At 44.6% G+C, this 12,444-nt stretch overlaps 1 protein-coding gene across 1 annotated transcript in view; it reads left to right on the top strand.

Moving 5' to 3' along the window:
- The window catches only part of ADAMTS6 (ADAM metallopeptidase with thrombospondin type 1 motif 6), a 1,840,341-nt gene that overhangs the window by 568,953 nt on the left and 1,258,944 nt on the right, over positions 1 to 12,444 (top strand). The window lies entirely within an intron of this gene.

Here is a 12,444-nt window from a genome sequence, read left to right as displayed (position 1 = left end):
GCGGACGCTCTAAGCAGACTCGTTCAGTAAAATCACGAATGGGTCTTAAACGACGAGGGAGTAAGAGAAATCTTCGGAAGATGGGGCACTCCAGACATCGATCTGTTTGCCACCGCTGAAAACAGCAAATGCCGAGACTTCGCCTCCAGGTTCTACCAACCAGGGATGCCAGGAATGCACTGTGGATCAACTGGTCAAACAGCTTTCTCTACGCTTTTCCACCCATTCCCCTGATCCCGGCAGTGCTGATCAAGCTTTCCCACTCCCGGGCCAAGATGATCCTCATTGCTCCGGAGTGGCCTCGTCAGTGGTGGTTCACCGACCTACTCCACCAGTCTCTCCTGCCGCACCTTTTACTTCTGTGTCGGCTGGACCTTCTCACAAAGTTCGGAGGGCAGATAGTGCATCCCAACCTCTCGTCGTTGAATTTGGCAGCATGGCTCCTGAGCTAGTGCAGTATGGACATTTAAATCTCCCTCAGAACTGCATGGAGATACTAAAAGAAGCGAAGAGACCATCTACATGGACTTCCTATGCATACAAATGGAAGAGATTTTGCATCTGGTGTGCCTCTAAGGATGCAAATCCTCCCTCTTCCAAAGAGGATGTCATTCTCCCTTACTTGCTGCATTTAGCGCAATCTGGGCTTAATTTTCATTTCATTAAGGTTCACCTAGCAGCATTAGCTGCATATAGAAAATGTCCTTCGCAAATGTCTTTTTTCCAAATCCCTGTCATCAAAGATTTTCTGGAAGGTTTGAAGAAGGTGTTTCCTCCCATTAGGCGTCCTTCACCCCTGTGGGAGCTTAATGCGGTGCTGTCTAGCCTTATGAGGGAGCCTTTTGAGCCCATTCATATGGCTTCTCTTCAGCATCTATCCTGGAGGGCGGCTTTCCTTGTAGCCATAACATCAGCTCGCAGGGTGAGTGAAATTCAGGCTCTCTGTTGTCAAGAGCCTTACACTGTGTTTCATTCTTCTAAGGTAGTCATGAGAACTCACCCTAAATTCCTTCCTAAAGTGGTGTCGGAATTTCACGTGAATCAAACGATTTCTTTGCCCATGTTTTTTCAGCACCCTTCCACTCCTGCTGAGAGGTCCCTTCACTCTCTCGATATGAGAAGGGTGTTGAAATTCTACTTAGACAAGACTAAGGAGATCCGTAGATCGGATCAGTTGTTTGTTAACTATGGCTCTGTCAGGACTGGTCTTGCTACTTCCAAGCAATCCATATCTAGGTGGATTGTGTCCTGTATTCAATTGTGTTATCAGAAAGCCAACAAGACTCTGGGTAGTAGACCCAAGGCTCACTCTACCAAAGGTAAGGCTGCTACAGCGGCTTTACTACGTAACGTCCCTATTGCAGAAATCTGTAAGGCTGCCACTTGGAAGTCAGTAGATACCTTTGCCAAGCCCTACTGCCTGGACTCTGATGTCAGGGCAGATGCTCAGGTTGGCATGGCTTCGCTAAGGAATCTATTTACACAGTAGTGGGTATGCTTGTTTCTTCCACCGCTGGGGTTGTTTTTTGGGGATGGGCTTGCCATTCTATTCACATGATTATGACTATACACAGAGATCCCCTACTACAGAAGGAGTAGTTTCTTAGCTGTAACTCCAGTTCTGTAGTAGGGGTATCTCTGTGATAGTGATAAGCAACCCGCCGTCCTCCCCGGTGGATGAAACAGTGATATCCTGAATGCACCAGGCCTTCCTTTATACGCCTTCAAAAAGAACTGAAAGTAACTGGCCTTTGGCTGTGCATCATGGGATACCGAGGGTCTCTGGAAGGATTCTTAAAGGCACGGTACCCATTTACAGACATATAATGGCAGCCTATGGGGCTTGTCTGTCCAACCCTTAATCTTTATCATGAAAGAGGGATTTTTGTGAAAGAGAGTTTCTATATGTGTGAAACTTAGTGAAAAAGTTAAATTCAACTGTTACCTGGCTATCCTTTTCACTTCAGGATGAAGTAATGGCCAGAGTAGCCTAGTGTTTTCAGGCTGCATTATTGTCTTTTATTATCTCTTAAGTGTCTATGCAGGACTGCAGAAGAAGACAGCTTCAGAGACTATATCTATTGAAGTGCTCCGGGGTCCACACACATGGGCGGGACTATTCACATGATTATAACTATCACAGAGATACCCCAACTACAGAACTGGAGTTACAGGTAAGAAACTACTACATCTAGGATAAGCAGGATGTGGGAGTGAGCCATGTGTTTGTGGTGAAGAGTATGTCAAGGTTGTGATATGTAATGAGGTCTGCAAGGTCTGCATCCTGAAGTTCTGCAGAGCATGCACTGATGTAAAATAAAGGACCCCTGGCAGTTCCAAGGGCAGGGATAATGCTATTGTACTCAAAAGTCCCTTAGCAACTATGTAAATAAAAACTCAAAGTTGACACATAAGAGCCAAGAAAACGTGAATATAGAAAAAAGACATATTTATTTTGTAACAACTGTTATTTTAACTACAATTACATTCCCTGAATGTCATGTTTTTAGGGTTTAATGACAATACAGTCTTGTTCATATTTTTGAAATCCTCATACAACACAACAAATTGATTATATTTCTGGATGAAAGAACCAACAATACAAGACGCAACCTTTTTCTAAAACGAATGTGTTGGCTGTACTTAGGAATTGTTTTCAGATCCTTTTTGTGTAAATATTAATGTAGCATGTTATATTAAGTTTAGTTTTTGCTTACCAATAAACAGTCATGTTTGTCTGTTTATGTGAAGATACTATGTTTGAGTGTTTGTTTGAAGGTATGACTGTTGTGTTGTATGATGATTTTAAGATATTAATAAGATTGTATTGTCATTAAACCCTAGAAACATGAAATTCAGGGCATGTAGCACATTTTCTTTCCTTGGTATGGCTTAGTAGCGGGTTTGGACCTTCATTGCCTTTCCATTTTTCTACAGACGTGGCCATTTCAGAGCAGAGTCTGATTGCGCTTGTGGTGATGTTACGGGTCGTCATCGTTGTTGGGTGGCTGTGTTTAACGGTTATGGCCTAGACAGCTTATAGATCGATAGGTAAGCCCATTACCTAACAGGGGAATGCCTGTAGCAGTCATTACGACTTGATGCCAGGCCTTTAGGTTTTCACATGCTTTCAGAAGTCTTAGTGCAAACCTAGCTAGAGTGGAAACCGAGTGCTGTGTGTTACACCAATAGAATAAAATCATAGTTGGTACTATGATACAGATGTTCACATGAACAGAAGTGAGGTAAGTATTTAAAAGCAGTGATGCTGCAGAATGAATTTAATTAAATGAAATGGCGATCCATAACAATTGAAACAGTAATAGTAGTTGGCAACCTCAGAAGGACCGTTACAAATCGAGCTTGTCTGTATGGTGGCACCCAGATTTCTTTGCCTTTTTTCTGAGCCCTATTTTTGCTGACTGTTGGAGACTGTGCAGTTTACCAATGGTAAACAGTATTAAGTGCTCGTACTTTCCTTACAAATCATGTGCTGTACATTGGCATTCCCTAATTGGCCTATTTAACTCCCCGAGAATTCTATTGTAAAAGGTGCCTTAATGCACCTAAAGTATACAAAAAAGTGATGGATGGAGTGCTTGAATTAATCTCGGCCACTGGTAGGTACTCAGGACTGCATCCCAGTCCATCATTATTTTACTCACCATGCCACCTCAGTCTGGATCCAGCCATATGCAAATCAGTCTTGACCCAGCTCCAATGGGAACAGCCCAGCCCGAACTGCCAGGCTAGGTCCTCCCTGAACAGGAACACAAGCAACCTGACTGGCTTCACCCAAATTAGGGCTCATCAGTGCCGCAGTTTGCACGGGACCCACATTTTGGCATACCCTTTCCACTTTGGTCGACTGACTAAAGTATACACATATGTGATGGCTGGAACGTTTGAATTAATCTCAGCCACGGGTAATTTATCGGGCCACATCTCAGTCCTGGGTTGCTTCTCTTTCAGTTCAGTGAGGGCCTGGCAGGTTGGTTTGGCCTGTTCCCATTGGATCAAGACAGAGGTGGGCTGGTGTGCAAAATAAAGTATGAAAACCTTGGCTCAATGATCACTGCTGAGAAAGGGACTCATATGGTGATTTGCAAAGCTGACTGAAGGCCAATAAATTGCCTCCCCAAGCAAGGACCTTAGTGTAGACTCATCTGGGATTGGGGACATTGCCTTTCAATTTATCATGCCTGTGCAGTCCTTGGTATCAAAGGTATCACTATCGCTTGCTTTAAGCAAGCTGTGCAGCAACAAAAGGTTCTGCTATAGTCACTATTTTTGCACTACATTAGACTGAGGTGGGATACCCTGGTTTTAACTGGGTGTGGTCCCTCTGGGTCTCGGACATGGCAGTAATCAACAAGCATTTGCAATGCAACAGGTCTCTTATTTACCCAAGTTTGAGCTATAGCCATTGCAAATGACAATGCCTTTTATTTATGTTTTTGTTTTTGAAACATAAATAAAACGCATTGTCGTTTACAATGCTAATAGCTTAAACTCGCGTAAATGCGAGATCTATTGCATTACAAATGCTTGTTGTTTTTGGTATGGTCATCAATAGGCTTTCGCCTACATGCAGCTAAAAGCTGTCTGGTAGGCGAGATCAATAAAGAATTGCCCTCTGTTTAATCATGTTATACTTTTTTTCTTTTGATCTTTTTTACCAAAATACTTACAGTGCTGTTGAGCACTTAACTTCTCAGTCAAAAGAAGTGGCTCAGCTTATCAGATCCTTTATTGTGCCTTCTATGCTTTCATATGTACAGCTGAGAGAACTTGATCTAACAATTGGTATTGCAAACCCAGGGACTGTAGGACCCTCTGAAGCAGGTTACTCCTGGGCTTTCGGCCTAAATGCTGTTGTTTGCTCTAGCATCGCGAGTCAAAGCTAAGCCAAACATTAAGGGAGCGCTCACGTGACCTTTGCTCCGTGGTCAGGGTTTGGGTTTCGTTTCAAGGGGCAAAGTTAGGAAGCTAAATAACTTTCCTGTCAGCATATAGGTTGACTTATGATATATTTTAACCCTAGTAATTTAACGATTATCATTGGATAATACATTTTACCATGGACGACACAATAGTCATGTTGTTCATGACTTTCTGTGAAGCCTGTGACTTATCTGTAACATTCGGAGAACTCCGTACAAATTGCTGCGGATCTACGAAACCTTTACTATCTAATGTCCAGGCTTTATCTCATAGGCAAGTACACTCTGTGAAGAAAACTAAGCTGAAAAATATATTGAGTATTTGTACCACTTTGTTATAGCGCTGTAGCTAATTAATGCAAGAAGCCTCAGCCCAGTGAGTTCTAAATAGATTTTAATGGCAGCTTCTTACTTTTGGAAAACATATATCACAGTGCATCAAAGTGCATAAACAGGACACCAACGTTTCCTAAACATTATTATATTATGTTATCATTGTATACGTTCGCATTACCAAGCATACTTCATGTCCTTCTTTTGTATCTTACTGAATTAACACATACCACCTGTAATCTGCCAGTATATTTACGCTCTCTCACATTCCTTATGATTAGTTCCCAACACAGGATCGGCTATCTTGCTAACCTCTTTAACCACAAAAACGGGAATACTCCCTTGCCTCGCGGCCTACTCTTAAAAACAAACCTAAGCGTAGATCTATACCCATTTTTGTTGTTTCAGTCACAGCATACGTATCTTTGAAATCACAGCCTGAATCCATGCCCTGCTCACATGGCCTCCGATCCCCTTTTCTGCTGTCGATGGTAAACCTGTACCTCTCCATTCAATCTAACACGATTTTCACAGTCCTCAAACAACTAAAAGGCCAGGAGCTGTATCATGAAAATGTATCTTAGTATAGGGTACAGATGAGGGCCCGGTTGTATGTGATTGCACTTTCTAAACTGCATGCATTTCTCATAGTTGGTGTATGCACAGCTCGGAAACAGAGAGGACAATCGATGTTCACTGTTTCGTTGCCGTGCTGTCTGCAGCACATGCACTAACTCGGAGTAATTCATAGTTTGATGTATTTGCTTTAGAAAGTGCAATCACACAAAAAGGTCACAGTCGTGCCCTGCACGAACATACACTTCAGTCGACTGGGGGTGAGTGTTTGATTTGCTCTAGCGCTCCGTCCATCATCCTCTTTGGTATCGCTTTGTTCGCCCTTAGTTGGCAGGGTATGCCCAGACGTGGGTCCCTTGCTCACTTTGCCACTGGATTCAAGATAGCCTGGCTGACGAGGGTTATGAACCCGAAACCGGTCCCAGGATGCTTGTTTCTGGTCCAGGGAAGACATGGCTTGGCAGTTCGGGCTGGACTGTTCCCATGAGGCACAGGGTCAGACTGATTTGCATATGGCCATGTCTGAACTTCGAACATACACTTCGTCACACTTCACCAGATTTTTTACTTTGGTTATGATGGAACCAAAAATAATTGAGGGGCTAAGGTTAATGGTAGATTTCCTAAATATTCCTTTTAGGCAAAGTAAGATGGCATCCATCTGTATAGCAATGAGCTGTAGACATCTGATTTAACAGTCTTGAGCGGTACTTAGTACCGCAAGTGCTGAGAACCCGATCTCACATAAATAGGATGAGCTGAAAGGCAAGAGAGTTTTGATAGCAGTTTCTCTCAAAGCTGAATATTTTGCAGACATTTTCAGCCAAAACAATGACTGTAAGGGAGACCATGTTATCAGATTTTTCGAGCACTCCCTAGCTCAGAGTTGGTACATGAGAAACAATTCTTCTCTAGAAACCATTAACAAATGTTTTAGGCAGCATTATAATGGGATAATTGCCCACCAACCAGTTATGGATCCGAAGAGACAGGTAAAAGTCCAAAGAGAGGGCGCTGATCGAACACCTAATTGAAAACTCCTTAGTGGTACGATAAGTTGCTTGCCTGAAGCAGTGGGGGTTTAGGACACATCAGGCTTATGTTTAAAAAAATAGAACTGATGATAAATTAATGATGTTGCCTATTTTACTTCAGAGCAATGTTGTCTGACAGACTTTGTGGTGGCAGGGCCATGTTAAGGATTTTGGGTGCCCTGGGCCAATACTATTTTGGGGGCCCCTGTTCAGAACAGCTTTGAGATTAAATGATGAACTTTCAGCTCTGCCATATCCTCTTTAGCCAGGGTACTAACGGTGCACATGCCCATACTTTAGTACAGGGGCGCAACTAGACCTGAACTTCGGGTGGGGGCTAAGGGCTGGCCTTAGCACTGGTCGCACACAGTGCAGCGGTCTGTTTTGGCGCCCCTCCCCCATTTCTTCCTTCTACATGAATTTCCTCACTACCACTCACCAACAATGCACCCCATCTCTCTATAGCACCTTTCTGGCAAACAATTCAGTTTTTTATAGCACTACTCATTGTTTACTCACACTCAGTTCAGTGATCTGCTTGGTACATGTTCTTTGTAGCAGGCACATTAAACCTCTGCACTGTGTGGGTGGCAGGAGTGCCCATGTGATGGCACTGTGAGCCATGCAACAGTGTGAGAGTAGGGTAAGAGAAGTGACTGCAGGGTGAGTGAGGTGACCATATGAATTTTGGTGTGGATGTAAGTGCAGAGTGGGACGAATGAATGTATGGTGAATGATGAGCTTATTTGAGTGATATTGCAGATTGAGCAGTGAGGGGGACAGGTGAGTAAAGTGTCACATGAGTGCAGGTTGAGAAGTGTGCTCGTGTGACTGCAGGGTGAGGTACAGGATGAACAGCACAAGTGCATTGTGAGTGCACAGTGATCACTGTGAATTCAGGGTGAGCGGGTGAATTGTGTGGGGGCATCGGGACCAGTGTGAGGGCATTGTGATTGCTGTGAGTGCAGGGTGAGTTTGAAAGCAGTGGCGGCTCCTCCATTGGGGCGTGGGTGCGTCACCCCACTGCTTTCTCGCAGTGCGAGAAGCAGAAACATAAAATGGTAAAACCACCATTTTTTGTTCCTGCTTCTCGCACTGCGAGAAAGCAGAAGTGCCTGGAGTGCCTGGTTGTGGGAGGGAAGGTGGGCGGTCCTGCTGGAGGGCAGTGGTGAATGTCATGCCCACTGTTGTGGGTCCTGACTGCTTTGGTCGTCCCTGGGTCGACCAAAGCAGGCATGCGCACTCTCCCTTTTCTCTATGTAGGCTGCTGCATGCAACCTACATAGAGAAAATGGCCAGGCTGGGGCACTCTCCGCTGCGCCTTATCAATCGCAACGCTGCCATTGCAGCGCTGTGATTGGCGGAGGGAAGGGAGGCTGCCTGTGGGTGGCTTACTGGCTTTTCTGAGGATAGCTGCAGGAAACGCGGGACGGCGGGAGCCAGGAGCTGAGGCGACGCGGACGGTGAGTGCTGTTATTTTATTTTAAAATGTTGTGGTGAGCTTTGCTGGGAGAGCTTCAGGACAGAGGGGTATAACCCCGAACCATTACCCTGCTCCCCATATCTTTCTGCCCCCAGGTATTGGGTTGCTTAGGATTGGAGTAAGTGGGTGGAATCATGTGCAGGCCGCTGTCTCTTTCCACCCCTGATCACTGGCACCGAGTAGCTGCACCTGCGGCTGTGGGTCAGGGTGACGGCTGGTTTATTGATACTTAAATGGGAACGGGCAGCAGGTCATAGCATGCATGAGTGGAGCTGCAGGAACGATAAACTCATCGTGTTCGGGGTAAGTGCATTTAAATGTTTAATTACGTTAAATGAGTCCGAGTATTAGACAGCGCCACAAAGAAATGAACATTTTCTAAAAGAGGTGATCACTTTTATGAACATGCTGAGTTAATTTCACATAGCACGCTGCATTAGTTTTATGCCACATCGTAAATCCAATGCAGCACGCTGTGTGAAAGAATCACATTTTTGTTGTTGTATTTTTTGGGGGGAGGGTGGGTCGGAGAGGCACTCAGCTCGCCACTGTTTTACAGCACAGTACTGCACTCTGCCTAAGCCTCATGTTTGTGGTTCACTGTCTGACTGTCTGCTGAAAGCCTGATCTCTAGCAGTCACAGCTTGATCAGGAGAGGTGGCTGAGTTAGACAGAGCGCACCGAGGCTGCCTTTTCGAGAGTGTGTGCCGCAGGGCGCTTTAGACCCTAGCAGTGCAACCGGACACCTGTGCCCCCCTCAGCATCTCAGCACACGTGGATGGGAGGTGATAGTTTATTTTAATCTGGTGGAGGGGGCTGCAAAACAACCTCCGACCAGATCTGATTAAACAGTTATTTGCAAATCGCGCTCCTGGTTACCAGCTGCTTTACTCTACTTTGGACCGTGGCTTCTAGGCACTAAATATATTTTCACCTTTGTTTCCTTGTTCTCCTAAAAATGACAACACTCATCAAGTACAGTACACGGTTGCAACGGCGAGGCAGTCATTTCACCTGCAGTGGGAGGCTAGGAGTCTCCTGCTATGAAATTGAACGCAAAGGAACAGGACCGTCTGTTCGTTTGCTTTTGGTTTTAGCAGAGGAGACCTTGCCTCCCACTGCAGCTGAAGCATTCCAGCTCTACCAATTAACCCCCTCCTGGGAAGGTTAACTGTTAGCTCTTTACATTACAAAAGCGCAGGTCCTGCCTTATCTATTTCCTCCCTCCCCCCTCCAACCCTCTGTTACTGTGACTTGACTTGCGACACGGCACAATAAAATACCAACAAAGGTAAGATCTTAGTGTGGAGTGCGTGCCCCACCTGAGGTGGTGTCGCGCCCCCCTGGGGGGGGGCACGCCCCACAGATTGAAGAACTCTGCTCTAGACCTACAGATCTTAGGAACTGCAAATGGTTCTCTTAAAAAGACCACATACAGAAACATAGCAGAAGACTATAGACCTTAAGCGTAGGTATCAGCTGGACCATTACCAAAGAAGGCCCGAGGACAGAAACTGAGCCTTAAAGGTGATGTTTGTTCCCCTAGGATGTCAATGAAGCTCAGCCAATAAAGGAGATATTGACATGCAACATGAAGATTGAAAGAGCAGGCGCTGCCGCATTTTGAATTCCCTGCAGTTGCCTGATAAGGTAGGCCGTCCCAAACAGACGGGAGTTCCCATAGCCCGGGTATGATAATATAAAGGTCAGGTCAAGGTGAAGAATATTACAAAGAAGGCGAATAAAGTAGAAACAATTTGAAGCAAAGTTTAGAATTTTAGATGAGAACGGAGTCCCAAGATTCTTAACTGTACTGCAAGAAAGAGGGTACAGCTCCTAAATCAGAAGCAGATGATCACAATCATGAAAGGACTCCAATCACGAATATTTCAGTTTTTTTCTGAATGAAGTTTTAGCCAGTTATTACACATCCAGCCGACTACCTTAGATAGACAATTACGGAACTGAAGCTGAGAAGATGTATAGTCGCCATCATTGGTGCTGTATCAAGGACGAGTACCAAAGTTGGCCGAACCTTTGCTTGTTTAGTTTACCCCTATATGGGGTTTCATGCAAATCATTCAACAGGGGCACAGTTCAGGGACTACATTTTAAAAATATTTTTGTAATTTTCTAACCTGACGCATACTGCCACCCCCCTAGCAGCACAGCCTTCAAACATGTGAAGCATGGATTGGTCGTAGGGCCAAGATAGGTGTTTTTTAAAATATATTTTGGATTAGAGGACCTTGTTTTAATAGATTTGCGGACGAAACTTTGGTACTGTGGACTTGAAATAGAACAATATGAGCTAAACGTTTCCTTGTCAATGGGAAGGGGGCTTTTATTTTTAAATGTAGGTACACAGACAGTCTCAAACGTGGGTGCAAGGAACCAGTAGTCCAGACACCTTTAACTTTTAGCCCTTTCAGGATCACTGACACATTATTCTAATGCTAATTTATTTAAAACTACAGCATGGGTTTACACAAATCCAAGCAAAGGCCTTTCTCTGAGAAACGTTTTAGTTTTGTGCCAAGTTTACTATATTCCATTCAGCATTTCTTTCTGTAGCACAGAGCAAAGATTGAGAGTTAAAATTGGAAAAGCTGCTTTTTTGACCATCCTGTTAAGTGACCCCCCTTATTAGTTTGCATGAAACTCAAAATATCACGAGTCATCTAAACATGGTAAGTTTATGGCAAGTATTGTGCAGATCTTTAAAAAGTAAATGAGCCTGGAATAGGAAAAGACTTTTGTCATTTTTCAGCTTGGCATGGGTAGCATTAACTAAACCTATGCTTGAGACGCTGATGCAAAAATGGCAAAATGCTTCTGCGCTTTTTTAGCTCTGCATGGATAGCACTGTGATAATCCTATGCTTAAAAAATCTGCTAGAAAATCATACATTTAAGGGGGGCAGGTTTAGAGTGTTATTGGGTTTGTTGACTTACTTCATAAACAGAAGAAGCTTTCCACCTGAACCTGGGAACAACCCAGAGCTCTTAGCTTTGAATTCCATCATATATGCAGCACTCTAAGATTATGAGTGTTTGATTTTAACCTAGACTGGGTGTCCTCTTGTGTTGAGACATAGCTATGCTTCGCTGACAAGCTCTAGTGAGTGCAAACTACCAGTGGTGGCTGGTGAGACTTAATTGTGGTGAGGCGTAAAAGTTTTTGATGAGTGACTTGTAGCGAGCGAGCGCAGCTAGGAAGCCTGGCAGCCACAATGGGGGTTCAGGGGGGGTTCTCCCCCCGAGAAAACTTTGAAAAAATAGCTGGCAAATGGTGCATTTTCAAGTATATTTGAGAAAGCAAGGTTAATAAAGCAATTGTTAAATTCTAGTTTTAACATCAATAATGCTCACTAATATTACTGCTTGGAAACCTACCTTCCTGGTACTGTCCCGCGCTTCAGTGAAGATGTGTCCCCTCTGCTGACCAAGCGCTGATTCTGGTGGCGCTTCCAGAGTGTAGTAGTAACAGCATGTGGGGACGATACACTGAAGAATTTCCCCTCACCTAACCCCCGCTGGGCTCTTGAGCTCTGTGAGGGTTAACAAACCCCTGTCACCCAAGCACTTGTAGTGTGCAGCGGCAGAGGAAAGAAAGTGGACTTCTCGCTCCTGTAAACATTAATTTTGCCCTGTTGTTAGAATAGTGTGACTCAAGGCACCCACCTGTGAAAGGTTTTGTGCTGAAAAGTTCTGTGCTGCATTACTTTAGCACTATTGCAATCTGTGCCTGTATTTTTTTTCGCACAGTTCAACACTAATGGAGGAAAATGCATAGAGAAAAGGGGGAGTGTGCATGACTGCTTTGGTCGGCGGCAGAGGGCCGACCAAAGAGTCAAGGCCCACAACAGTGGGCTAGCCACACCTCCTCTGCTTTACAGCAGACCCGCCTGCCCTCCCCCAATCAAGCACTTCTGCTTTCTCACAGTGTGAGAAGCAGAAACATAAAATGGTAGTTTTACCATTTTATGTTTCTACTTCTTGCACCACGAGAAAGCAGTGGGGCAATGCCCTTCCGCCCTTAAGAGGGAGCCGCCCCTGCAAACTATGTGCCAGGA

This window comes from Triturus cristatus, chromosome 2_1, assembly GCF_964204655.1.
Source record: "Triturus cristatus chromosome 2_1, aTriCri1.1, whole genome shotgun sequence".
Classification (NCBI taxonomy): domain Eukaryota; kingdom Metazoa; phylum Chordata; class Amphibia; order Caudata; family Salamandridae; genus Triturus; species Triturus cristatus.
The sequence above is the reverse complement of the archived record's forward strand: the minus strand, read 5'-3'. Positions and strand labels throughout refer to the sequence as shown.